Source organism: Chrysochloris asiatica, unplaced genomic scaffold, assembly GCF_000296735.1.
Source record: "Chrysochloris asiatica unplaced genomic scaffold, ChrAsi1.0 scaffold00052, whole genome shotgun sequence".
NCBI classification, from domain to species: Eukaryota; Metazoa; Chordata; class Mammalia; order Afrosoricida; family Chrysochloridae; genus Chrysochloris; species Chrysochloris asiatica.
Genome location: NW_006408570.1, coordinates 16,200,437 through 16,225,839, shown reverse-complemented (window position 1 = coordinate 16,225,839; position 25,403 = coordinate 16,200,437). Strand labels below are relative to the sequence as shown.

The following is a 25,403-nucleotide window of genomic DNA, read 5'->3' as shown; positions in this document are numbered from 1 at the left end:
AAGAGAAAATAACAAATCCTAACACAATAATTAGCACCAACTTTGTGAAAATGGAGTAAGTTTCTTAGGTTCTGTTGGTTTTAGGTTGGTCTTTTTTTAAAATAAATGTTCATAGATTGTCAGTGACATTAGTTTTATACGTTAACATTATAAGCTTCTTGCAATATGTTCTAAACTCTCTTATTAAGATTATAAGCATATATTTTATTCTTGTCATTTATTTTCAAACTACATGTGTACATAGTCCCTATTTAGCTTTCCAGGGTAATCAAAATCCTAGAACATTTTGTTGTACCAGTATGCAAATGTATTTACATAGGAATAAGTCTAGGTTTCCTTGAAGAGGGCAACAGAATTGAAAACTGAGGCCAACAAATAAATGAAAGTTTCTCTAAATCCTCTGGATAATAGAGGCAGTGTTAAGGCTAACCATAGTGTTGAACTAAACAGAGGGATTACTCCTGGGTTTTGCATCAGTTGTTTTCTGCCGGGTGGCCTCACTTGTCAGAAAAAAAAGTTTAACAGGCAAACATTCACATGGGCACATTGAGAAAAGAAGTATGCTTAATTCCATCAAAGCTAAAAAATCAATCATTAATTTATTCCAACTACAATTGTTGGTCATTTGTGAAAAGCATCTGGCCTTTAAGTCATAGGAACCTAAACACAGTATAGCGTGAACATTTGTGAAGAAGCTTCAAGTTTGGTACAATGTAAAAGAACTATCTTAGTGTATGTATATCAGTGTCTACCTGTACACATGCTAACTGCATTTGTTTACTTAACCATACCTTATCTCCATTTTGGGTTTTTGGGTTTTTTTTAAATGTTATAAATGCAATGTGCTTTTAAATTTTTTGAGTTGTTCATTTGCAGCTCTAAAAAGCCTTGCTTTTTCACATGTCTTTTCATGGTTGTTTAACAGTGTGATGTTTTAGCAGTCTTGGTAGTATTACAAGTCAGAAATGATTGCTAATGAAGTCTAAATTCATGATAGAAAATATATTTTTAAAAAGGTTTCTGGAGAAACATACCCTATTTTCCATATGGCTAAGTAATTGTTACGATATTTGTTTTAAAGCTGGATTTAGACACTCCTGACTGCTCTCTAATTTGATATAGCTGGTCCAAGTGATTGTATTCAAGAAACTTTGGTAGGAGAATGCAGTGAAGGAGATAAATAATTTTACAGGTATACTCATATTGCAAAGTATAGAACTAATTCAGTCTTTATTACTATAGTAATATTATCCATTTTTTTAAAGCTTTAAAGTTAGCAGTAGGATAGCTCAATGTTGGGATACATTTAAATATAAAATACATTTAAATATAAAAACTTGAAGTTAGTCAGCTTTCAAGGCCTAACACTACATATATAAGTTCTCACCTTAACCACAAAATTATACATGTCAGGTTTTAAAATTTTTCTGTTATCATTTTTGTTCTTAATAATGACGTTCTAAATTATTGAAGAAGGCCTAAGAAGAGTGTTGAGGAATGAAAAAATTAGAGCTAAAAAAAAAAAAGTTTTAATTATATACTCTAATACAGTATGAGTAGGAATTGACTTGGTGGCAGTGGTTAATATAACATGCATAGCTAATATATAAAAGCAGTGGTTAATATAACATGCATAGCTAATATATGAAAGCTAATATATAAAAGCTTGCCCCCATGTCCATAGACAGACTGCATAGTCTTATGCTTCTTACTGCATAAAGGAAATCAAACATGATATAAGCAAATGCTCCTATGTCAAGGGCTTCATAAAGAAATGATCCGTTTTCTTTTTGGAAAACTACTTTGACCACATAACTCACACACTGTATCTCACTCATCATTAGCCTTCAACTTCCCCTGAGTTTTGAATAGTTACAAATTTTAAAAGATTATAAAAACTTCTTGTAAATTAGGCTTGATTCTAAGTAAAATATTAATGCCCACTGCCATAAAAAGGTCCTTTTTTATAATAAAATATCAAACAGTAATCCTTAGTTTGCACATTTATTTTGCTTATGCCATAAGTATAACAAGGTTACTGTGTTTTTTAAATGTGCATTGAAAATAAATTTAAAATCTCTAGGCCATATATGGAAGTCATGTGTTAGTATTGTTTAGCCCTCATTTCAGAAGCACTAATGTCCAAAGTACTGTTAGGATACTAGAGATGAGAGGAAATCACTTTAAAAAGCTTGTGAAATATAATGTTTGAAATGTTTCTTTGAGAATGTGCAGATTATGGCTTGCATAGGGACTCCTTCCAGCTCTCTGGGAAAATGAACTGTTGACATTCTTTTGGGTCATCATCCAAGATAGGAGGGCAACCACAAGGATTTAGCAGATAAATTCATCCCCAAAGACCTTTATCCATTTCATTGCAACTTGGAAACATTCACATTGAATAGTAGAATTAATGTAGCCCATTTAGCTCTTCAAAGTGAGTCTTGTGTTTAAAAGAAAAAAAAAAAAAATGACGATGTAGAAAATCAAACGACTAGTTTAATAACTTATTTTAAGTATGCTAAGAGGTATTCATTATTTACATAATTCTAAAGCACAAATCTATTTTTCCCCTCTACACTAGTTTCAAAAACTATAAATCAGGTCTACTATATTATGCAATAACTATTTGAATGTTAGCCAACTGAATGAGTCCTGTGTGTTACTTGTTAGTTGTTAATGACAGAGTAGTAGAACACAAATAGGTTAAATCTTGTGTTCTGAAGTTAATAACATCATTTTAAAAGACTGAAATAATATAATTTAAAAGATGGAAAATAATATAAGTCTTACTCTCTTTGGACTTTGTGATTCAGGGAAAAATAAAAGACAAAACTGTGATAACATATTTAATGTATACACTAACATTTACACACATAACCTTTCTTATAAATAAATAGTAGAGGGAAAATAAACTTTCTGACTCAAACTGGAATGATACTATATAGAGCTGAATGTGCAGGAAAGGTTCCCACAATGCATTGTGCAAACCTAGGGCTAACAAATATCCTGCTGCTTTGAACCCCCCCCCCCCCCAAAAGACAAAAGCACAATGAAATAGAAAGCTTACCACCGGTAGCTTTCAAAACGACAAACTAGGCAAACTATACATCTCCACCACTCCAATTTTGTCAGAATGCTAATGAGCTTGCTCTGATCTTTACTCGGCTTCCCGTGTTTTCTACATCTTCAAGGACCACATGGCGCTAGCAAAATAAAGACAACTAAATGAGAATTTCGAATGCTTTTTGTGTTAGGACCTGGTGCTTTTCAGTGGACGCACTCGTTGAATATTCTCAACTTAAAAGAGTACAACAGGGGGTTGGGTATGAACTTTTTAATAGGGAGAAATTTGTACAAAAGTAAATTAGTGAGATGAGGAAAATATGAGAAAAATTTCTGATTAATTTCCACTCCATAATATCAATGACACCTTCAGCCCCACTCATACTCTTCTAACAAGAGATGCTGATAAAAGATGAATGATTCTGTGTTGTTCACAGTGAATGTTTAGTGGTTTTTTAATAGCAGCATTCTACATAAAAGGCACCAGGAAGTACTCCGCATTAGCAGTTAAGATCACTAGTTAATAGGATGATGTCTTTTAGCTTTTGTCACAAGATTATTAGAAAGGATGGGTTTCTGTTCTCATCGTTGCATAGTTTGGAGTGCCTGTTGAGTACAAGTGCTAAAATACAGGTTTCTCAGTATTGTTTCACATGCAAAGCAAAAAGCCTTTTAATGCAACACCTTTTTCCTTTTTACCAGGTGATTTTGTTATTGATCTCTAATCTGCCCCTTTAGCTGTATTAAATGCTTGAAGTGGTCTGCTTTTCAGTGTAGCCTTGATGTGTCTATAAATTCATTAACATTAAAACAGACATCTATATAACACATTAGAGTCTATGATTTGCATAATGGTAGATCATGGTGTTTTGTGTGGTTTAGGGTACAGAAAAACAAAATGAAGTTAAGATTGTCCAAGTAAATACTGTCAAAATGGTTTTTGAAAAAGAAAAATTTTTATAAGGCTTTACTTATGTACTTATTAGGAACATATTTTTACTAGATCTCTTTTCTCCAGCAGTCACTGAACACTCATTAGGAGACAGCATAGTTTACTGTCATCAGAGCAGTATCTAGAAAGGGGAAAGTGAAAACCAAAGCAGAATTTGTTCTTATGTGTTTAAACTTACATGAACTTCGAATTGGACTGGTTCTGTACAACTAATTGACAACCAGGAAAGGAAGTTTGAAATAGTGAAACTTTTCAGGTTTTATATGAAATTTTTTTTTGGTACTGTTTCTCACATTACCATAAATTTTGATACTTCTATATACTATTTTTAAAATGTTCTCTCCTATCCTAAGAAATTGATTTTTGTACCTTGTACTTTGTTCACATAGCCTAAGATATTGCCTCTTGAGATTTTTAAAATTTAGTCAGCCCTCTAACAAAATAGATTGGAAAAATAAACTTGAGGGAGCCACAGTTAATAAACTCTGAAAAAATTATGGACTATCTTATAAATAGAACAACAGCAGTTTTACAGTTATCTGTATTCTCTTGTCATTTAATGTGATATTTCTGTGCTTCTTACAAGTATGAATGGGAGTTAGTATTCCTGTAATAATGCTAATTTTTATTTTGTAGAGGTTCTTTAGACATATATCTATTTTCATAAAAATAACAGTGAGAAAAGAAGCCATGTCATTCAAAAATATACATAAGGGACATACCTGTCTTGGCATTTAGTTATAAAACGAAATAAACATTGCAAGTTTTTCATTAATGAAATTTCTTTCTAACATTAATGACATTGCATGGTAAAGTAGAAAATGAGGTTTTTAGCTTATTAAATATTCATTTATTAAATATAAAATGTTTCCATTTGATCTCTTATGTCTAAATTATCAGATAGACAAGTTTATAATATTATCTCTGCAAAGGGACTTTTCTTAAATGGAAGCAAAATAAGAGAGGGAATGTCATTGTAAAAAGTAAATAGCATAATGTCTAGGTTCAAAATAGTACAGAGTTAGACCATTGTTCTCTATTAAAATAATTACTGCTGAATCTACGCATAGTGCATTGAATCCTCACCAAAATAAGAAGCCTAGTTAAAAAATAAGATTTTATGTCTGTAACTTCTCTGCAAAATGAGTTTTTAACACCATTTCCAGAGACAAGGAGCCACATCAGTTGGTAGACTCTAAGAGTTCATAGAATCTATCCTTTGTTGTACGTAAAATATGAACATACTTTTAGTAAATGTAGTACTGTAAGTCTGGTTTATTATATCTCTGTGTAGTTTTAACTGTGTCAAAACTGCAGTTACTGCATATAACCTAACTCTAAGGATTCAAAATAATGTAAAATCAATTAATGCTACAACTTTATGCAATTACGTTTGAATCTAATACTTCACCCACTACCATCAAGTTGGTTCTAACTCATAGCATCTCTGTGTATGGTTTTTGAGACTGTAGATCTTTATGGGAGCAGACAACTTTCATCTTTCAGGGTTTGAACTGCTGACCTTGCAGTTAGCAGCGTAACACCTAACCCACAGTACTGCCAGGGCTGTTTAATTCATTGTTAAGAAATATATTAAAAAAAACATAGACGGATGTGTTGAACAACTGGCTCTGCCACATCCTTGATGTGTTGAATTATAGCCAGCTCTTCAAAGTCTCCAGGTGAACCTCTCTCCATTGCTTCTTCCAGTTCATACAGCATGGCAGTCATTTGTTTTCCATTGCTCCTGGCATAATTACCAAACCAAAAACCAACCCCACTGCTATCAAGTTGATTTTGACTCATAGTGACCCTTTATAGAATTTCTGGGACTGTGACTCTTTATGGGAGCAGAAAGCCTCATCTTTCTCCTGTGGAGCAGCTGATGGATTTGAACTGCCAACCTTGTGGTTAACAGTCCAGTGCTTATGCTACAGTGCCACCAGAGCTCCTGGCATAATTACAGGAGAGGCTTTTCTTCAATATTCAATCCTTAGTAGACTCTCATCTGAAAATATGGACTCAGCCCTTTCAGCATTGAATTGGGACTATGTATGGCTAAGAGCATGATTGCCTGGGTCCCCATCTGCTGTTTGTATACTCACCCTTGCTTACTAGCTTAACTTCATAACTGTAAGCCTTAACATCCATTTTACCAGAATGCAGACACTATGGCTTTAAAATTAAAAATTGGGAAAGGATCTAACTTTAACCCTTATTAGCGATGAAAGTGCCATGGCTGCCAAAAGAACAAACAGATCTGTGTTGGAAGAAGTGCAGCTAGAGTGTTCCTTGGAGGCCAGGATGGCCAGACTTCATCTCTCATACTTGTCAGGAGGGACCAGTCGCTGGAGAAGGATATCATGTTTGGTAAGGTGGAGGGTCAGAGAAAAAGAGAAAGACCCCCAGCAAGATGGATTGGCAGAGTGGCAGCATCATTGGGCTAAAGCATGGCAACAATAGTGAGGTTGGTCCAGGACCAGGCAGTGTTTTGTTCTGTTGTGCATAGGGTCGCTATGAGTCGATACCAACTTGATGGCACCTAACAACAACAACAACAACATTACACCTAAAAGGAGCCCTGGTGATGCAGTAGTTAAAGCACTCAGCTACGAACCAAGCTTAAGAGCCTACAAAGCCCTAAGGTGCAGTTCTGCTCTGTTCCATAGCATCATACGAGTCAGAATCCACTGGGCAACAGCAGGTACTACACCCAAGGCACTATGAACTGAGTGTGGATACTTAACCCTGGTTGTTGTTGTTATTCGATGCCTTCAAGTCAGTTCCAACTCATACTGATTCTGTATAGGATTTCCAAGTAGTGGCTGGTGGGTTTGAACTGTCGACCTTGAGGTTAGCAGTCCAGTGCTTATTCTATAGCGCCACACCAAGACTCCAAACCCTGGCTAATGATCAAGTTTGGTCAAAGTTGATGACGATGTGGTAGATAAGAAAAAATTGAGAATTGAATGAGATACTATCAAGCTACATGCACAGTGCCTGATGCTTAGATAGAACCTAGTAAAGGTGAGCTATGTGTCACTATTCTGGTGTGGCACTGTGGGCTAATGCGCTGGTCTGCAGAGTTGGTTTGAAGTACAAGATTGGCAGTTCAAGCTCACCAGCCACTCCTTGGGAACCCTATGCAGGGTCTCTGGGTCAGAATCGAATTCATGGCACTTAACAACAACAACAGTGTGGCACTGTAAGCTAAGTGCTGGACCACAAGGTTGGTTTGAACCACAAGATCAGTGGTTCACTGTGAGTCTGAACCAACTTGACAGTGCTTACTAGCAACATTACTATTATTATGATTGCTTTTAATACTCCAATTTGCTGTCTCTTTCGAAATAAAAGGCAACAAAAGATTGAAAATGCCAATATACTTCTTTTTGTTGGTAAGTGTTGCTGAGTCAGTTCAGACTCATAGCAACCCTGTATAGGGTTTCTGAGGCTAAAAATATTTGCAGGAGCAGAAAGGCTCGTCTTTCTTGCAAGCTGCAGCTGGTGGGCTTGAACCACCAACCTGTGGTCCTTAGTGCAGTACTTATCCTGCAGAGCCACTGCACTCCTTACTAATATGCTTGTTGTTTGTTGTTAAGTGCTGTCCAGTCAATTCTGACTGTTTAGGGTTTCCAAGAAGCAGGTGGTGGGTTTGAACCACGACCTTGTGGTTAGCAGTCCACTGCTTGTCCTACAACACCACACCAATAAGTTGGTTTAAGCTACAAGATCAGCATTTCAAACTCAACAGCCACTCCTTGTTCTCTTATACATTTGTACATTTTGTTTATTTTATATTACATATATACTGGAATAGACTTTTGATTATTAAAAATCAATAATAATGGAAACCACAGTGTCAAGAAAATGGTAACATTTGTTTTGAAAAGGAGAGTAAAGTGCTTATGATGCTTTTGTTTACTTTTTTATACATTCAATTTTTTAAATGTTTAATCTTACGCCCTTTTCCTTCTGTAGTTGCTAGGACAGTTAAAACTATTATCATTTCATCATTATGCTCACTATTTGCTCAGCTAATTCATACATCTTTCATTTTTTCTATGTGCTATCATTTGGATTCTTTAACAAAGGACATGAAACATATCTAGAACTTGCAGCATGTAGTTGTAGCTGAGTCGTTCTTGCTCAGGCAGTAGATACTGGACTATCGGATTTCTAGAAAGGAATCTGCTTCAGAAATGCAGAAAACCTCCTAAGGTTCTCACTTCTAAGATAAATTTCCCCTCAGTTTGCCCCACACTTAAATTGTCTTTCTCATCTGCTGACTCATGTTTGTTAATTTACCCAGAAAAACAAATGGATATGATTTCTACCAGTGATATTTGGAAAAATATTTTCCACTACTAGAAATTTTGCACTGAACATATAAAATAGAATTCTTGTACTAAAGGATTATCACATCACCATACTTTTCCATTTGGAACATGTCTATTGCCTAAAGTGAGGTCTGCCCCCTATTCTACATTGCCGTAAAAGAAATTTTAACATTTAAAAAGGCAGAAATTCCAGGAAAATGTGTTTTTCTCAGCAACTATCTATGAAACAGAATTTAGGCATTTGAACTGATTTGGCAGCAACATGATTTTCTTCTACATGTGAAATTAAATTTGTATAATGTCATGCCAATGCTAAAATAGCATGTTATACATGGAATATCACCCCTTTCTTTAAAAAAAAAAAAATTTGTGACTGATTTGTGAAAAGGCTAAGACAGTGGTTCTCAAACTTTTATATGCATAAAAATACCTGAGAAGTTTGTTAGTTCAGATTCCCAACCCCCTACCTAAAAGATTCTTATTTACTGAGTATGGGATGGGACCTATATTCCAGGCAATTCCAATATGAGTGTTTCACAGATCACATTTTAAAAAAACACTGGGCTAAGATATGCTAAACTTTTCAGTGTTACAAGTGCTAAGAGAAGTAGTATAGCATGGAGATTTAAGAGCATAGACTAAAATCGGTCAGATCCCAGTTGGGATCTGGATGTTTTGAACAAGTTACTTAAACTCTCTGAGCCTCTATTCCGTTACTGGTTTTAAAAAAGAAAAGATAAAAGGCTGATCATACCTACTTTAAAAAGCTATTGAGACTTTAAATTATTTTGGTACAAGTATGTTGTTGTTGTTAAGTGCCATCGAGTCGGTTCCAATCCATAGCGATCCTGAACAGGATTTCTGAGGCTGTAAATCTTTATGGGAGCAGGAAGCCTCATCTTTTGCCCACAGAGCAGCTGGTAGTTTTGAACTGATGACCTTAGGATTCATAGCCTGATTCGTAACCACTATGCTACCAGAGCTCCTTGATACTAGTATAGATACAATTTATTTAAGAGTATTTAGAACATAGCTTGGTAAGGAATGAACACTTGACACAAAAGTAACTGCTGTGATCAATAGTGTTGGAATCCTGGTGTGGTGCTGTAGGATAAGTGCTTGACCACAAAGTTGGTTTAAGCTACAAGATCAGCTGTTCAAACTCAACAGCCACTCCTTGGAAACCCTATCCAGAGTTGCTAAGAGTTGGAACCAACTCAAAAGCACTTGACAACAGCTATTAGTAGTTTCATTATTTATTATTGTTTCTGCATTTACTTTAAACATTTTCTTAGCTTCTAACTAAGTACTGAAGGCGCTCTGGTAGCATAGTGGTTACGAATCGGGCTGCTAATCTCATGGTCAGCAGTTCGAAACTACTAGCTGTTCTGTGGGAGGAAGATGAGGCTTTCTGCTCTCTTAAAGGTTTACAGCCTCGGAAACCCTATGCAGGGTTGCTTTGAGTAGGAACTGACTCTATGGCACATAACAACAACCACAACTAAGTGCTATGCACACTTCCCATTCTGTCATAACTCTTTCCTTCCTCTCAGCACGTTATGTGCACACACATAGACACACACAAGTAAGTATACACATAATCCCAAGAAATGCCAGTAGAACAGGTTTGGATAATTGGCATGAGACTTTGGTTTTTTAAAACGCTTGTTTGTATAGACACCATAATTTTTCTCCTAAATAAATAACTCAGAAGAATCATTAGGGAAGTTACCAGTCCCTCGATGTGCATAAATTGCTTTGAACTGGTATTCCCATAACACATGCAGAAACAAACCAAACACAGGTATTGTATTTTGAGAAATTTCTTAGGACATCATCTATGAATCAACTTAACAAATACATTTTTTCCTTCTCTATTTCATCCTGACACATTTCTTAGAAGGTTAACCGCAGTTGCATAATCTGAGTGGACAAAGAGTAACATACAGAAATGTCCATATTTGTGAGTTGCCTCAGTCCACCTAGTCAAAGTCAACCTATCTTAAGGAAGAGTACAGGCTTTGCTCCAACACCTCTATCCCTGTTGCCCCAAATGAGGAAATGTTTTGCTTCAAAATACAGATGTTAATGTACTGAAACAACTATACATATAGTGACTCTTACTTTCATCTATGTCATAGAACTGTCTAATCGAATAGCTGTGAACTATTTTTATTGTTGTCCAAACTTACAAAATTCTGCTTTGAAATATTTGTTCACTCCACTGTGCAGATATTGCCAACTCTTCTTTTAGTGGACTGTAAACCATTAAGTCTTTCTTTTAGTTACTAGTTATGTCTTTAGCATTTTTCATAGGCCTCTTGGTGCTTTGCATAATAATATTGAATATAGATAGTCAATGCGTCAATTCCCTGGCCCTGCATGTCACTTCTGAACTGGAATTCAAAAGATATTCATGCATTCAGAGGAGCTATTTCCTCAGGAAAACTTTAAAATTTAAGTTAAGGAAAAACTTTTGGCCACTTGAGAATACGTAATATTTACAAGTTAATTTTTAATACTTATTGCTGAGGTGTTTTTTTTTTTCCTGTAAAGAGTTTCTTTCTTTCTTTAATGAGAGGATTTTGAGGAATTTTGTGGGGAAAGGGAAGATTCATCAAACTTAATGTGATTATTTTTACAGCTAAATATTCTTAAAGGATAAAATTTGGCACAAACTTTTGGTACTTATAAGAGAGTATATGGATTTGTTTTCTCCTCCATATTTAAACTGGTGACACTGAATGTGACATACATGAATTCATGGTACCTAGAATTATGATCATCTAACTTGTGAGAGTCCTCTGCATTGATAGACTGGTTGTATACTGCTTCACCATCTCCTTACCCACCCCAAGTAACTCAACTCCACCCACCTTATGCCACTTCACTCTGAATTAATAGCACCACTTGGTGGCCAAAGTTAGGAATTGTGTGCATCACCAACACTGCTTCTCCATCAACGTCTTATCCCCACATGGGCATTTCCGAGCTGTCTTCTGAAGACCTGTCATGGCTATGTGTGGTTTGCATTCTAAAGACCTGTCTCCATAAAGAAAGTTAAAGATGTAAGTCAAGAAAGAAACACTGGTAAAAAATATTTAATTAGAAAAATGAATGTATTATGAATTTTATTCCTTTAAAAAAATAGACATTGCTTTCTATCTCAGGTGTAAATACCTTTCAAGAGAAAGAAATTAATAGTCATAAATATTTTAATTTCTCAAGTGAATAAACCTAGAGGGAGTCAAAATGTAAAACTTTTAATATCATTAGTTTTGACTCAAGTGTGTATTTGAATCTAAGTAAAAAGGTTAAGTGAGATTATATTGGACATTGCATTTCAAAAGTAGGATGCCAGTCTAGAATAAAGTACAAATATTAATAAAGCCAACAAAGCTTAGTTTTAAATAATAGAACTTCATTAAAAGATTGTTTTTAGGTGCCATCGAGTTGGTACTGACTGACCCATATCGGCCTTGCTTTATTATTTATTGAGGATAGAATGTCTTTTTTTTAAATTATCCTACAGAGTTGTCAATGTAGGATAATTTGCTGTTGTTTGTTGTTGTCATTAGGTGCCATTGAGTCGGTACCGACTCATAGCGACCGTCTGTACAACAGAATGAAACGCTGCCCGGTCCTGGGCCAACCTCACTATTGTTGCCACTCTTGAACCCATTGATACTGCCACTTTGCCAGTCCATCTTGCTGACCCTCCACCTTACCAAACATGATATCCTTCTCCAGTGACTGGTCCCTCCTGACAGTATGTCTGAAGTATAAGAAACGAAGTTTAGCCGTCGTGGCCTCCAAGGAGCACTCTAGCTGTACTTCTTCCAACACAGATGTGTTGGTTCTTTTGGCAGCCCATGGCACTTTCAATATTCTTCTTCAACACCATAACTCAAAAGCATCAATTCTTCTACAGTCTTCCTTATTCACTGTCCAGATTTCACATGCATATGAGGTTATTAAAAATACCATGGCTTGGGTTAGATGCACCTTGGTTCTCAAACTGACATGTTTGCTCATCAAAAATTAGTTATTAGATTAAGTAATTTACCCATTTACAGAGCCTTTAAAAAGCAGAGCTAGAACTTGAATACACCCTGATAAAAGTAGGATAATTAGTTATCCTTAAAAAATCATTAAGTAGTTATTTTTACTAAATGTTGAAATATGTAATTTGACTTAATGCTAATTTGTGTGAAGAACTAAGTATTAACAGGTACATTGTATAGACCATTCATGTTATTTACTATTGAGATAGGTTTTCTAAGACTGGCCTTGAACTTGTGAAGTTGATCATTACTTTAGGTGGGAATGTAGGTATGTGGTTTAGATGTGATTGCTCTGACCTTTTTATAGTTAGCTGTAACTTCTACAAAAGGAAGAGGGCAACATAACAGATTGACCCAAAAGATTTATGCCAAAGTACAGGAGGAGTATTGGGGTCGTATAATACTTCTTAGTCTAAAATGTGTTTCACGATAAAAGGAGAAATTGAACATATTCTGGAAATTAACTTGGGCGAAAATTGAAAACCTTATCTTTGGAGTTCCAGAGATTTTGGCAGTCACACTTTAGATTTTGATTATCCCTTAATTTCTGATTGAAGGAAACACTATTAGGAAGTGGGCTTTTGGAGTAGGCATAATAGAAATATGTGTAACCTTGGGAAGGGAAATATTTCTGGAAGGTCTACATTTGAGTAGTTCTCTGTTAAGAGAAAAATGGGTGATGGTATGTAAGAGCTTCCTAACTACATAGGGGGAATAAAAAAGTTAAAATGATGATAAGGTGTATTTGGATTGATTAGTACAGTAAAATAGATATGTAACGACATTAGAAATGCCATGCTCAATGGAACTAATATCTTAAGACCTGTACCATGTTGCCCAATACGTATGCTTCTGTGCTGAGGGCTTTCTGGAGCTTGCATAGGTAGTCAGAAAAACTCCTGAGACTCTGCCCTGAGGAATCACCATGCCATGTTCCATCAGTTATCCCTAGAGTCTTACAGTCAGGGAGGATCCTAAAGTTGGAGTAGAGAATGTGGCTCCTACTTAGGTGGAGTCCTGGTATGTCGCAGTAGGATAAGCACTGGACTGCTAACCACAAGGTTGACGTTTCAAAATCATCACCTTGGAAACCCTATATCCAGGGTTGCTATGAGTGACAGCACTTAACACCTAGATGGTGCTTGGATGGATGGATGGATGGATGGATGGATGGATGGATGGATGGATGGATAATAATGACTACTATTATTTACGTAGCATTTACTATGGAACTAGCAGTGTTCTAAATGCTTTACATATTATAACTAAAGTAATCTTCAGAAAACCCTAGGAAGTAGCAGTATTATTAGCCTCACTTTACAGGTAAAGAAACTGGGCATAGAAAGATTAAGTAATTTACCCATTTACAGAGCCTTTAAAGAGCAGAGCTAGAACTTGAATATGCCCTGATAACTCAATGCTATATAGAATGTTCTGGCTTCATTGAAGGATGCCTTTTGCAAATGGAAGCAAAGGTAGTTTGTAGTTGCTCAAGAAGTGGACAGGTCTCTCAATCCCTGGAATCTCTGTTTTTTGTTTTTGTTTTTAGTTTCATCATACATTAGCCTGTCATTTACAGATCTTATAGACACAGCTCCATAGGAAGAAAGGCTGACTCTCCTTGTCACGTATGATACGCTACTTTGAGGTTATTGTTATATCTAGTGACCTATTGGGAAAATTAAACAAAATCTTCTCTGCTAGTAGTTGAACTAAGTGATTTAAAAAAAAAAAAAATCCTTTGGATTAACTTTTTTGGTATCACAGCCACCCAGAAAGCTTTGCCAAACCTAACCTGAATGCTAAATAAAGGGCCTTAATTTGGTAAGACTGGTTACCTAGAGTCTACCAGTGTCAAGTGGATGACTAAGACTATTGGTTCACAAGACAGACTGCCTAGATTTGAGGCACTAGCTTGCTATATGATGAGCTAAGTTATAGAACCTCATTAAACATTTGATGCTATCATTATCATGATCATTATTATTCCTAGCCTGTACAAAAGCTATTAGTTGTCAGTGATCAGGGACAGAGACATGACATCATAACTCTGTTGAGGTGCTGTTGAACTTGAGGTTTCAGGAAAGTGCACTGCAAAAACTGTCTTCTGTGTACACTGGTAAAGGAAATGGCTTCACTGAGGAGTTTGAGGGGCATAAGGTGAGGTAGCATAGGGCTTAAATTCAAACCAGTGCCCAAGCCTAGTCTGGAAAAACAGCATTCATTGCATTTGATTCAAGGTGTTGTGTAATTATTGAAGGCCTACACAGGTGAGTAGGTGCTGGAGAGTATCCTGCTTTGATTAGGCTTCTGTGTTTTGAGAATGAATATGGCCTCTGGCTAGTAAGGGATAGACTTAATCCCCTTCAGCTTCCTCATAGAATAAAGATATTTTAAAAGGATTTAGTTTTTCTGAATCCAAGTATGGTCAAAGCAGGCATGAAGTGTAAAAGGTAGCACATTGAGGGTTAAATTCATGCTTTAATATTTAGTAGAAATTAGAGGCTCTGGAGACACCCTAGGTATGAGTTCTTAAAGAACCTTTAAAGACTTTAAAGAACACTGGAGAGAGTTACCCAAGAATGGCTGACTGATTGCTTTCTGCATCTTTGAAGTAGCTCTTTATTAGAAAGGAGTTTATCTAAAGCATATATGGATACCTGAATTTGTCCTCATTTATTTTAAAAAATTACATCTATTTAATTTTCCACACTTTCAACAGAATCTAATCTCATTCTCATCCAACATTTAGTAAATCAGCTATTTAATCTACCTTGACAACTTCATAAGCTGATTTTAAAGATACTTGGAAATATGTACTGTGATTCTAACAGCAAAATCTCTTCCTGTAAAAACGATGAAAATTTGTTCTCCCAGTGGATATTTTTGTTATATAAGTATTTGATATTTCTCATTGAGGATTTCTTTTTTTCAGATTACAGTATATAAAATTTTCTTTTAACTTTCTTTTGATAACCAATAACCTTTTATATGTTTCATTAACTTTTTTAATTTTCTATATTAAAATTTGCCTGGTTTATTATTTGGTGTTAAGCAGTATTCAGTGATATCCTTTGTTCTTGAGTCTCTAAAACCTGCTGCGAGTAACTAGACTGTCATCCCCTAGAAGCTAGCCACCTTGTTGTGTCACCATAGCTGTGCTGTCTTTGTTGTGCAGCAGTGACACTGCTAACCTAGTAGGGCCTGCAGTTTGTTTTTCCAGCTGCAGAAATGGGTTTGTACTGATTCACCCCCATTTTTTCACCTGTCCCACTTGTGACCAATGACATCCAACCTACAAGCTGGCTAGTTATGACTAAGAAAGATTAAAAATACAGTTGTGTTCATGGAGTTGCTTAAAAATGTACTCTCCCTCAAGGTGTCCCTGGTTAATATGACCATCTCCATATTAGGCTCAGCATTTTTGAGGACCAGGACTACATATTAGTATCTTTGTCTCTCCAGTTCCTGGCTCGCTACTCCACACACTGCCCTCACTGTCTTCATGATCACATCAGATCTTGGATACTGTGCTAAGAACTTTACATGGGTCGGCTCAGAGCATTCCTGTAACAGCAATATGAGGCAATGTAATTGTCCTGGTAGAGACAGAGGAACTGAGGTTGAGACAGGTTAACTAATTAGTCTAAGATCAAGGAGTTCAGATACATGTTTTCTTAAAACAAAACTAAACAAAAGCAATTTTGGGTGCAGAGTCAGTGTTCACTTTGTTTGCATTATTTTCAGAATGACCTACCTAAGCAGCCACACAAATTTAAATATTGATGCTGTAGGATAAGCACTAGACTGCTAACCACAAGGTTGGTAGTTCAAACCAACCAGTCGCTTCTTGGAAACCCTATACAGGGTTGCTATGAGTTGGAACCTACTCGATAGTACTTAACAATATTATATACTGTGAGTACGGTAGCTCTGTAGGATAAGCATTGGTCAGCAGTTTGAGCCCACCAGCCACTGTGAGAGAGAAGGAAGAGGCTTTCTACTTCTGCAAGATTTATATCCTCAGAAACCCTATACAGGGTTGGAACTGACTTGAAGGCACTTAACTACAACAATAACAAATTATATACTATTCTTGGCCCTATCAAAATTTATAATCTTGTGCACAGGAGTTTGTTAGAATCAATGCAAACAAACATTCATAAAGGTGGTCCTTAACTTATAAGAGTTATTTCTTCTAAAGTGTATTTATAAGTCAGGTATTTTCCATTAACTATTTAAATAAAGGGTCAGGTTCCCAGGGCTTCTTAGAAAAAACTCTCACTTGTACCTGAATGACCTCAAAAATAGACGAATTCCAGTTTTCCCAGTGGGAAGACCTCCCTGGAAATTTTATCTACTTGAAATACAAAAGTTAGATATCTTTGTTACAGTATTTAATTTAGCTATATTGTTGTCGTTAAGTGCTATCAAGTCACTTTCAATTCATAGTGACCCTGTATAGAGTTTCCAAGGCTGTGCATCTTTGCAGGAGCAGAAAACCAATTTAGCTGTATGTACATAATGAAGGGGCCCTGGTGGTCATGTAGGATAAACACTGGACTGCTAACCACAAGGTCGGCAGCTCAAACCCACTAGCCACTCTGTATTTGTGTGATGCTGTACGATAAACACTGGATTGCAAACTGCAGATCAGCAGTTCAGACTCACCAGCTGTTCCTTGGAAACCCTATACAGGGTCACTGTGAGTCAGAACTGACTCAGCACTTAACAACAACAACATACATACAATAGGAGCACGATGACTCTGTAGGATAAGGACTTTTCTGCTAACCACAAGGTCAGCGGTTTGCGCCCATAGCCACTCTGCAGGAAAACGATGAGGCTTTCTACTCCTGAAGATTTACAACCTTGAAAACCCTACATAGAGTTACTATGAGTTAGAACCAACTTAGCAGCACTTAACGGCAGCAACATATAAGAAGCCTTGGTGACGCGGTTGGATAAACACTGGACTGCTAACTGGTGCTTCAAATCCACCAGTCGCTACACAGGAGAAAGATGAGGCTTTCTCCTCACATAAAGTACAGTCTCTGGAACCCTATGAGTCTGAGTCGACTCAGTGGCAGTAGGTTTGGGGTTTTGGGACCCCTGGTAATGCAGTGATTAAGTACTCTGCTGCTTAATGAAAGGTTATCGGTTCAAACCCAGCATCTACTATTAGACAAAATCCTGTAGGGTCACTGTGAATCTTGACAGCTATGGATTAGGGTTTATAAATATATAAAGTACACATATATTTAAAATCACATACTTGAAATATGTTAATATAGAAATAAGTCTCTTCTCTACTCCCGCTTTTCAGAATGCAATTTTATGAAACTCTTCATGATAGTCTCTGGCACTGATGTCTGTCACTTCTTTAGCTACTCTCTGAGTCACTGCCACCTCATGGCTGTGAAAAGACTCCAGGACAGGGAGGGGTAGAGAGGAATCTGCCAGATGTAGACCAAATTAAGGGGCTTCGGTAGAGGGAAGATCTAACAAGAGGAATGTTGTTGTTGTTGTTGTTAAGTGCCGTCGAGTCGGTTCTGACCCATAGCGACCCTGTACAGGGTTTCCGAGGGTGTAAATCCTTACGGGAGTAGAAAGCCTCATCTTTCTCCCGCGGAGCGGCTGGTAGTTTCGAACCGCTGACCTTAAGGTTCGCAGCCCGATTCATAACCACTACGCTACCAGAGCTCCTAACAAGAGGAATAGTGGCTCACAATTCAAGTTGTTCTCCAACTGGAGGATGCCTAATTGATTTTCCAAGTATAGTGTTCTGTTCCGTTAGATGATGGCTATAAAATGACTTCTTGTATTTTACCCTGTTTTATAAAATATATTAAATGTACTTAAAAAAATAAATACAGCTTTGGGATTCTTAAGTGTTTTAACTTTAGCAAAATACCACTGTGTAGATAGTCAAAGTAGTGCTTTATCACCTGAAATGTGGGTCAGATTAATACCTTTAGAAGTTCTTAGTACTGGAAATTTATTATTTCAATCTCATCCCATATATAACTTTTAAAAATGCTAAACTATAAATATATATCAAGAATTTCATCATTTACACTTCCCATAATGACTACTTCAAAGCTTCCTTTTCTTTTCTTTTCTTTCTCTTCTTTCTTTCCTTCCTTCTTCCCTCCCTCCCTCCCTTTCTCTCTCTCTCTCTCTCTCTCTCTCTCTCTCTCTTTCTTTCACTAACATTGACATTGAGTCCTGGTATAGCACTGTAGGATCAGCACTGGATTACTGACCACAAGGTCAGTGGTTCAAACCCACTAGCGACTCCTTGGAAACCCTATTCAGGGTCTCCACGAGCCAGAACTGACTCTAAGGCACTTAACAATAACAGCAGCAGCACTGACATTAGCATAAAAAAGACTGTTCAGATCCTATTAAGGAGTTGGTACAAGAAAATTGCTGTTAATTTCCAACGTTTAGAAATAGCTTCTTATGTTTAAAGTTGATTGAGAAGGAGGTTTGGTGAAATTGTCTGTCTCCTGTGGGAAGTGCATGCACTGAGATCTATTAAAATGTATCTGTCGAGAAGTGTCACCCCAAGTCTCTCCCTATATCCTATGTTAGTGGATAGGTGAGTAAAAGGTGTATTTAAGAGAATGTGTTAGCTTTTATTTTACTTTAACAAAAGTAAGAAGGATTGTCCCCCCAAATATTATATTCTTAATACTATAACAAATATGGAGTCCTGATATGGCACTGTGCTTTAATGCATTGGACTGCAAAGTCGGTGTGAATCACAAGGTCAGCAGTTCAAGCTCACAACCACTCCTTGGAAACCCTATACAGTGTCACTATGGGTCAGAACCAACTCAACAGCACTTAACAACAAGAACAACATAACATATATATGAAATAACTGAGTAAATAGTTGTAGTACAATTACTGCTGAAAACATCAATAAAGATTATGAAATTCATTTTATATTGATTGCTGGTTGAGGATAGTCTTAGATTAGAAACATATATCAGTTATTTATATGGTAAATTTATTTTCATAATATAACTCCATTTTTTTAGTTTAAAATAGTTTCTTAAACTGGAGCAATGGAATCTGCTTATAATGCTGGCTTTGGAAGCCTTTTCTCCATAACCCTACATAACTGCAGTAGATTTATCTTTCTCATCTATTAAATAAATCTAGCAAAGTTCACTGCTTTTGCTTTAAAATACAGGCCCCATTAGTTGAGCACCTTCATGTGTCTCTCTATTGCAATGTCTTTTGAAGGTCAACATAGTCTTCTAATTACAACATCAGGACAGTTTGTAATGGTAGCTGTTTTGTTTTTATGTTTAATTTTGTTTTGCTGTGTTGTGTCCTTTAATAGCCACATGTGATCACTAGTCAACCAACCCTGCTATATGTTTATGCAAATAGTTCAGGAGACTTCAAGGTTTTCATGGTGGAAAAGATTGAATTTGTTCATGTACACAACAGCAACCTAGATTTGTGTGTTTTTACACTTTTCCATTGAACTCATCTTCTCTTCAGCAAAACGTCTTAAGTATTTATATAATAATTCAGTGCCTAAAATATATCTTTCCAAATAGAGAATAAGTTTATGGTGAGAGGGTAATTAGGAAAGGTTCATTAGTAGATAGTTTTTTAAAATAGATTCATATTTTCAGATATTTTTACATCATTTCTCTTTTATTAATTTTAAAACTTTGAGAATACTACTTCTGAAAAAGAAAGAAGACTGTGTACAAATTCCTGGATGAAAGAATGACTTCTTTAAATGAAATAAAAATCTTAACTTTTAATCTTTTAAAAATTTTCTTAAAGAGATAGAACATAGAAGTGGTTGCTATAGGTTGCTAACATTTACTAAGTATTGATTCTCCATGTACTACTGTGCATGATGCCGCTTTCTGTTAAGTGGGTTTGTTACCTATGTGGTAGGAAGGACAATTTAAGTAGTATTTACAGATTGCTAACTTTTCTGCCATTATCATTATCCTTGATTACTTAGTAATTTTTATGAATTCTCCTTTACAATGATTGAAAAAAAGAAAAACTGACATTAAGAAATTATGGTATCAGGAAAGACATCCTGGAAGCAAAAAAAAACCCAAAAGATGTCTTTAAGGAAACAAAACAGAAAAAAATCTGTTTTTACTTTAAATTTTACAAAAATTATATTACTTACTCAATTCAAAATGTTAAAGACTACGTAAATCCTACTTATGATGCCTATATTGGTAGTATACTTATAGTAAACTTACAGTACTTGTTTTAAAGTGGAAGATAACAACCGAGTCATGTCTTCACATTTTAGTTAACTATATGCAGAACTAGTATTTTGTCATTTTAAAAATTCAAAATGGCCTTCATTAGTATACATCTTGAATCTATCAGTTTCTGAGAGTGGGAAAAATTAAGATTTCATAAAGCATCACTATTAGCTCTAAGGTGACAAAGTATGGTTGTAATTACAAATTAAAGAGAATTTTGAAAGAGAGGTACTTAACCAGGTGAGGTTAAACTCGATAAAATGATTTATGGTCATATTATAAAATAATGGAAGTCTTCATTCTAAGCTACAATGTAAAGTGCTTTATTCTTAGATTAGGTATTGTGGCAGAAGCTAAAACTGCCTTTTTTATAACAGTGCCAGAATACAACCTTCTTTTCTTTTTGCACTAACAAGACTGCTTTACCACCACAGCCCACTCTAAGTAATTAAATCAATCCTTTGTACTTACCGTATTCTCCTCTAGTGACGGTACTAGATCTGATTATATGCTTCATGCATATTCAAAGTACCGCTCTGACAGCTCTTTAATGAGCTCTTACTTAATCAGTATGAACAATGTTCATCTTGTTCTTTTTTTTCCTCATGCATTAGAGCTAAGAACAGTTGGGAAAAATGAAACATCCAGCATTCATTTGAAAAATATATTGTACTTTGAAAAGTGTCTAAGCTGAGGAAGTTGCATTCTGCCCTTTAAAAGTCTGATGGACAAATTGGATTACTAGTATTGGATTAAATAACAAATGGTTAGAGGAGAAATGAGAAAAGCTCACTGTGATCACAGGCTTTAATATTTTTTGTTACTTATAAAGCTAAAGGGGTCTTTAACCAGTTATTAAAGTCAGGATTAATTTGTAATGGTTCAACTTACTGGCTTTAAAAGCTTTTTAAATTTAAAAAATCTTAAATCCCTAAAACAATAGTGTAATGATGTATTAGGAGAAAATGTAATTTTTTTTTTATTATCAGGCTAAATATAGATTTCCATCATTGTATCTACTACTATCTCACATAAGGATTTATGGATACAGAATAGATTTATCTTCAAATATGGTTGTTTGTTGTTGTTTTTGTTTTGTTTTCCAGTTAATTTAAATAATCACTATAGTATTGTTGGCTCTAAATAATGTGTCTTTGATATTTCTTATTGCTAGGCTTATTTATTTCCTTGAAACTTGAAACAATTTTATTATTAGTCGTTTCCTAACAATTAGGAGAGGGAGATCTTTTATTCTTACCTAGAAATCATAGGCATGAGTTAAACTGAAAATAACATAGTACCACATCAATATTATTATTCTCAAGGAAGCAGTCTTTCATTGAAGAAAATGATGCTAATTTAAGAGTAGGCTGGTTGGTTCTCGTGTCGCCTGAAAGCCTCAATTATAGGTTAAGTTAAACTCAAAACAAAGTTTTAATGTGTATATATTTTTAGAAGTCACTTGGGTTATGAACACAAGAATTATGTCTTTAATCAGAAAATAAAATATCGTAAAATCGACACCTATTAATATTGCACACATGTGTCATTTCACTGATCAAAAAGGCCTTCACCAGGGTACAATTGGCCTTTTTCCAAATTGCAAGCTTTTTCTCAGCTTTTTCTTTTTACTCTTTCTTCTTTTGTTACTACCCTGGGATTTGTGCCTATCGCAGCCTATATCACATGACCAGTGTCAAGACATCACATGGTCCAAAGTGAATACAAAACCAGCTACCCTAAAAGAGAGATTTAAAATACTGTAAAACAATAAAGACTTTTGTTCAGACTCTAAAAGAATCTCTCTTAAGTTTGCTTCGTACCATTAAGTTTTAACAGCATTTAATGAAGGCACATAGCCTCACTATTCTCCCTAATGATGAACAGCAGAGATCCATTTTACAGCGGTGCTCTAAAATACATGTTTAATCATTTATGTGTAGACCAGCTCATTACGTTTTATTTTCATTTTAAAAATAGCTTATTCAAATGTCTGTTAATATGGAAATAGTAAGATTATGGTATTCCCACAAAGGATGCAAGCACTAAAAAAAATAAGGTAGATCCACTGATGGCATGAAAAAGCAAATCACAGGACAGTATGTAATGTGATCTAACTTAGGAAAGATCTCACTTAAGAAGAGAAACCTGTATACATGTATGTGATGTTGTTGTTGTTCAGTGCCATGGAGTCAGGTCCAACTCATAGCGATCCTCTATAGGGTTTCTGAGGGGCCACTGGTGAGTTTGAACCACTAGCCTCGTAGTTCAAACTGACCTTGGGATCCAGTGCTGATCTTACAGTGCCACACCAGGATTCCATGTATATAATATTGTTGTTATTGTTGTTGTTAAGTGCCGTTGAGTAGGTTCCGACCCATAACGACCCTGTATAGGGTTACCAAAGAGCAACTGGTGAGCTTGAACTGCCGACCTTGCAGTTCAAACTGCTTTGCAGTCCAATGCATTAACCCACAACTATACATGTGACCTGGAAGGAGATACTTCTAAAAGGCAATGGAAAATTGGAAAGGTGTACTTCTGTATTATTTGACTTTTAAAAATAGACTGTGGTATGTGTGAAATTTAAAAGAAATGATTTTTATTAGTTAAAATTGATTCTGATGCATGAGGTCCGCAAGTGTGCAGAGGAGAAGTGCTCATTAGGGCTTTCAAAGCTAGGACCTTGAAGCAGATTACCAAGGCTTACTTCCAAGGAACCTCTTTTGTTGTTGTTAGGTGCCGTGGAGTCGATTCCGACTTATAGTGACCCTGTATAGGGTTTCCGAGGCTATAAATCTTTACGGGAGCAGAAAGCCTCATCTTTCTCCTGTGGAACAGCTGGTAGTTTCTAACTGCTGACCTTGTGGTTCACAGCCCGATTCATAACCACTACACTACCGCTACCGTAGTGGTTAAGGAACCTCTAGGTGGGTTAAAACTGCTAGCCTTTAAATTAGTAGTCCAGCATTTAACCATTTGTACCACCCATTTCCTTATTAAAAGAAAATGCCTTGTTTGAAAAACAAAGCTTAAGGACTATAGCTTTAGCTGGGATATGTAATTTTTTATTAGGTATTTAAGTTAACCTTGGTATGGTGCTGTAGGAGGATAAGCACTGGACCAAAAGTTCAGTTTGAACCACAAGGTCAGTAGTTCAAATTCACTTAGCTGCTCCTCAGAAACCCTATTCAGGGTCACTGTGAGTTGGAATCAACTTGACAGCACTTAAACAACAACAACATGAATACTATGGGAGTCCAGTGGCTCCATACGATAAGCATTGGACTGCAAACCACAGAGTCCACGGTTGGAGCCCTCCAGCCGCTCTGTGGGAGAAAGATGAGTCTTTCTGCTTTTGAGAAGATTTAAAGCCTTGGAAACCCTGTACATGGTCACTATGAGTCGGAACCGACTCTACGGCACTTAACAAAAATGAATGCTATATGGAAATTGGACTGAATAATTAAATAATAGCCTAGCAAAACAATAAATCAATAATGTATGGGGAAAAAAGGTCAAAGACCTGTAATTTGCATAGACACAATTTGAGGGGAGAAGTGGAGGAAAATTGAGATTTTTCTTATGTGTGATTGTGGTCTTTTACATGAACAATATAAACAGGTATGTTGTTGTTGTTTAGTGCCTTTGAATCCGTTCTGACTCAGCTACCCTGTGTTGGGTTCTGAGGAGCAGCGGGTGAGATTCAACCGCCGACCTTGTGGTTCAAACCAGCATTGCCTTCCGGCTCATCAAACTGCAGGGCTATGCCTGTATGCTGAACTATATTGGAACCCTGGTGTGGCACTGTAGGATAAGCACTGGACCGCAAAGTCGGTTTGAACTACAAGGCCAGTCTTCAAATCCACTAGCCACTCTCGGAAACCCTATACAGGGTCACTATGAGTCGGAACCAAATGAAACAACAACAACATATAGCTCTGCAAGATAAGCACTGGACTGCGAACCACAGGTTGACAGTTCAAGTCCAACAGCCCTCCCATGGGAGAAAGATGAGACTTTCTGCCCTCCAAAAGATTTACTGCCTGGGAAACCATGAGTTGGAACCAATTTGAAGGCACTTAACAATATTCCCAAAATATACTGCGAGGAGGTGGGGAAGGTGGTGTTGTATGACAGAGAAATGTCTATGGAATGGGTATCAGTGATAGTGAATTTTAAATATATCCTGTATGTGGTGCAGGAACATCATAATCTAAAATTGTAGTCTATCTCTCAGGTCATTTGTTTCTATGTTCTCTGATTATTAAGCTTGATGTACTGTGGCTTTTTCCTAGCTAACGGTAATTTGTGTTGTTGTTGTTTGTAGCCTGATCACTCACAATATATTTCATAATTTGCAAGTGGTTTCCCCTATTAGAAATGATAAGTTTTAGCATGGTATATAAAGGAAAATAAGAAAAATGTTGTTACAAGTGGAAGCTTTCACACAATCTCTGCACTTTTCTGATCTTGCTTCTAGTCTTATAATTCTAATAATGATTTTAAAAAAATTTTTTTTTTTTTAATCGTGACCATATGTCTGTCAGCACCATGAGTTTCTCATTGAAACATAATAACAAGTCAGCCTCTGGGGAGGATTTAAAAGGTGGAACACTTGTTTACTGTACTTATTGTTAATACGATCTGTAGGTATGTTAAGGGGCTCTGAAATATGCATGCTGAATAATCTCAGTTTTGGAAGATTGGCTTAAGA

At 36.1% G+C, this 25,403-nt stretch overlaps 1 protein-coding gene across 3 annotated transcripts in view; it reads left to right on the top strand.

The window, feature by feature from the left end:
- The window catches only part of EHBP1 (EH domain binding protein 1), a 529,253-nt gene that overhangs the window by 494,654 nt on the left and 9,196 nt on the right, over positions 1-25,403 (top strand). The window lies entirely within an intron of this gene.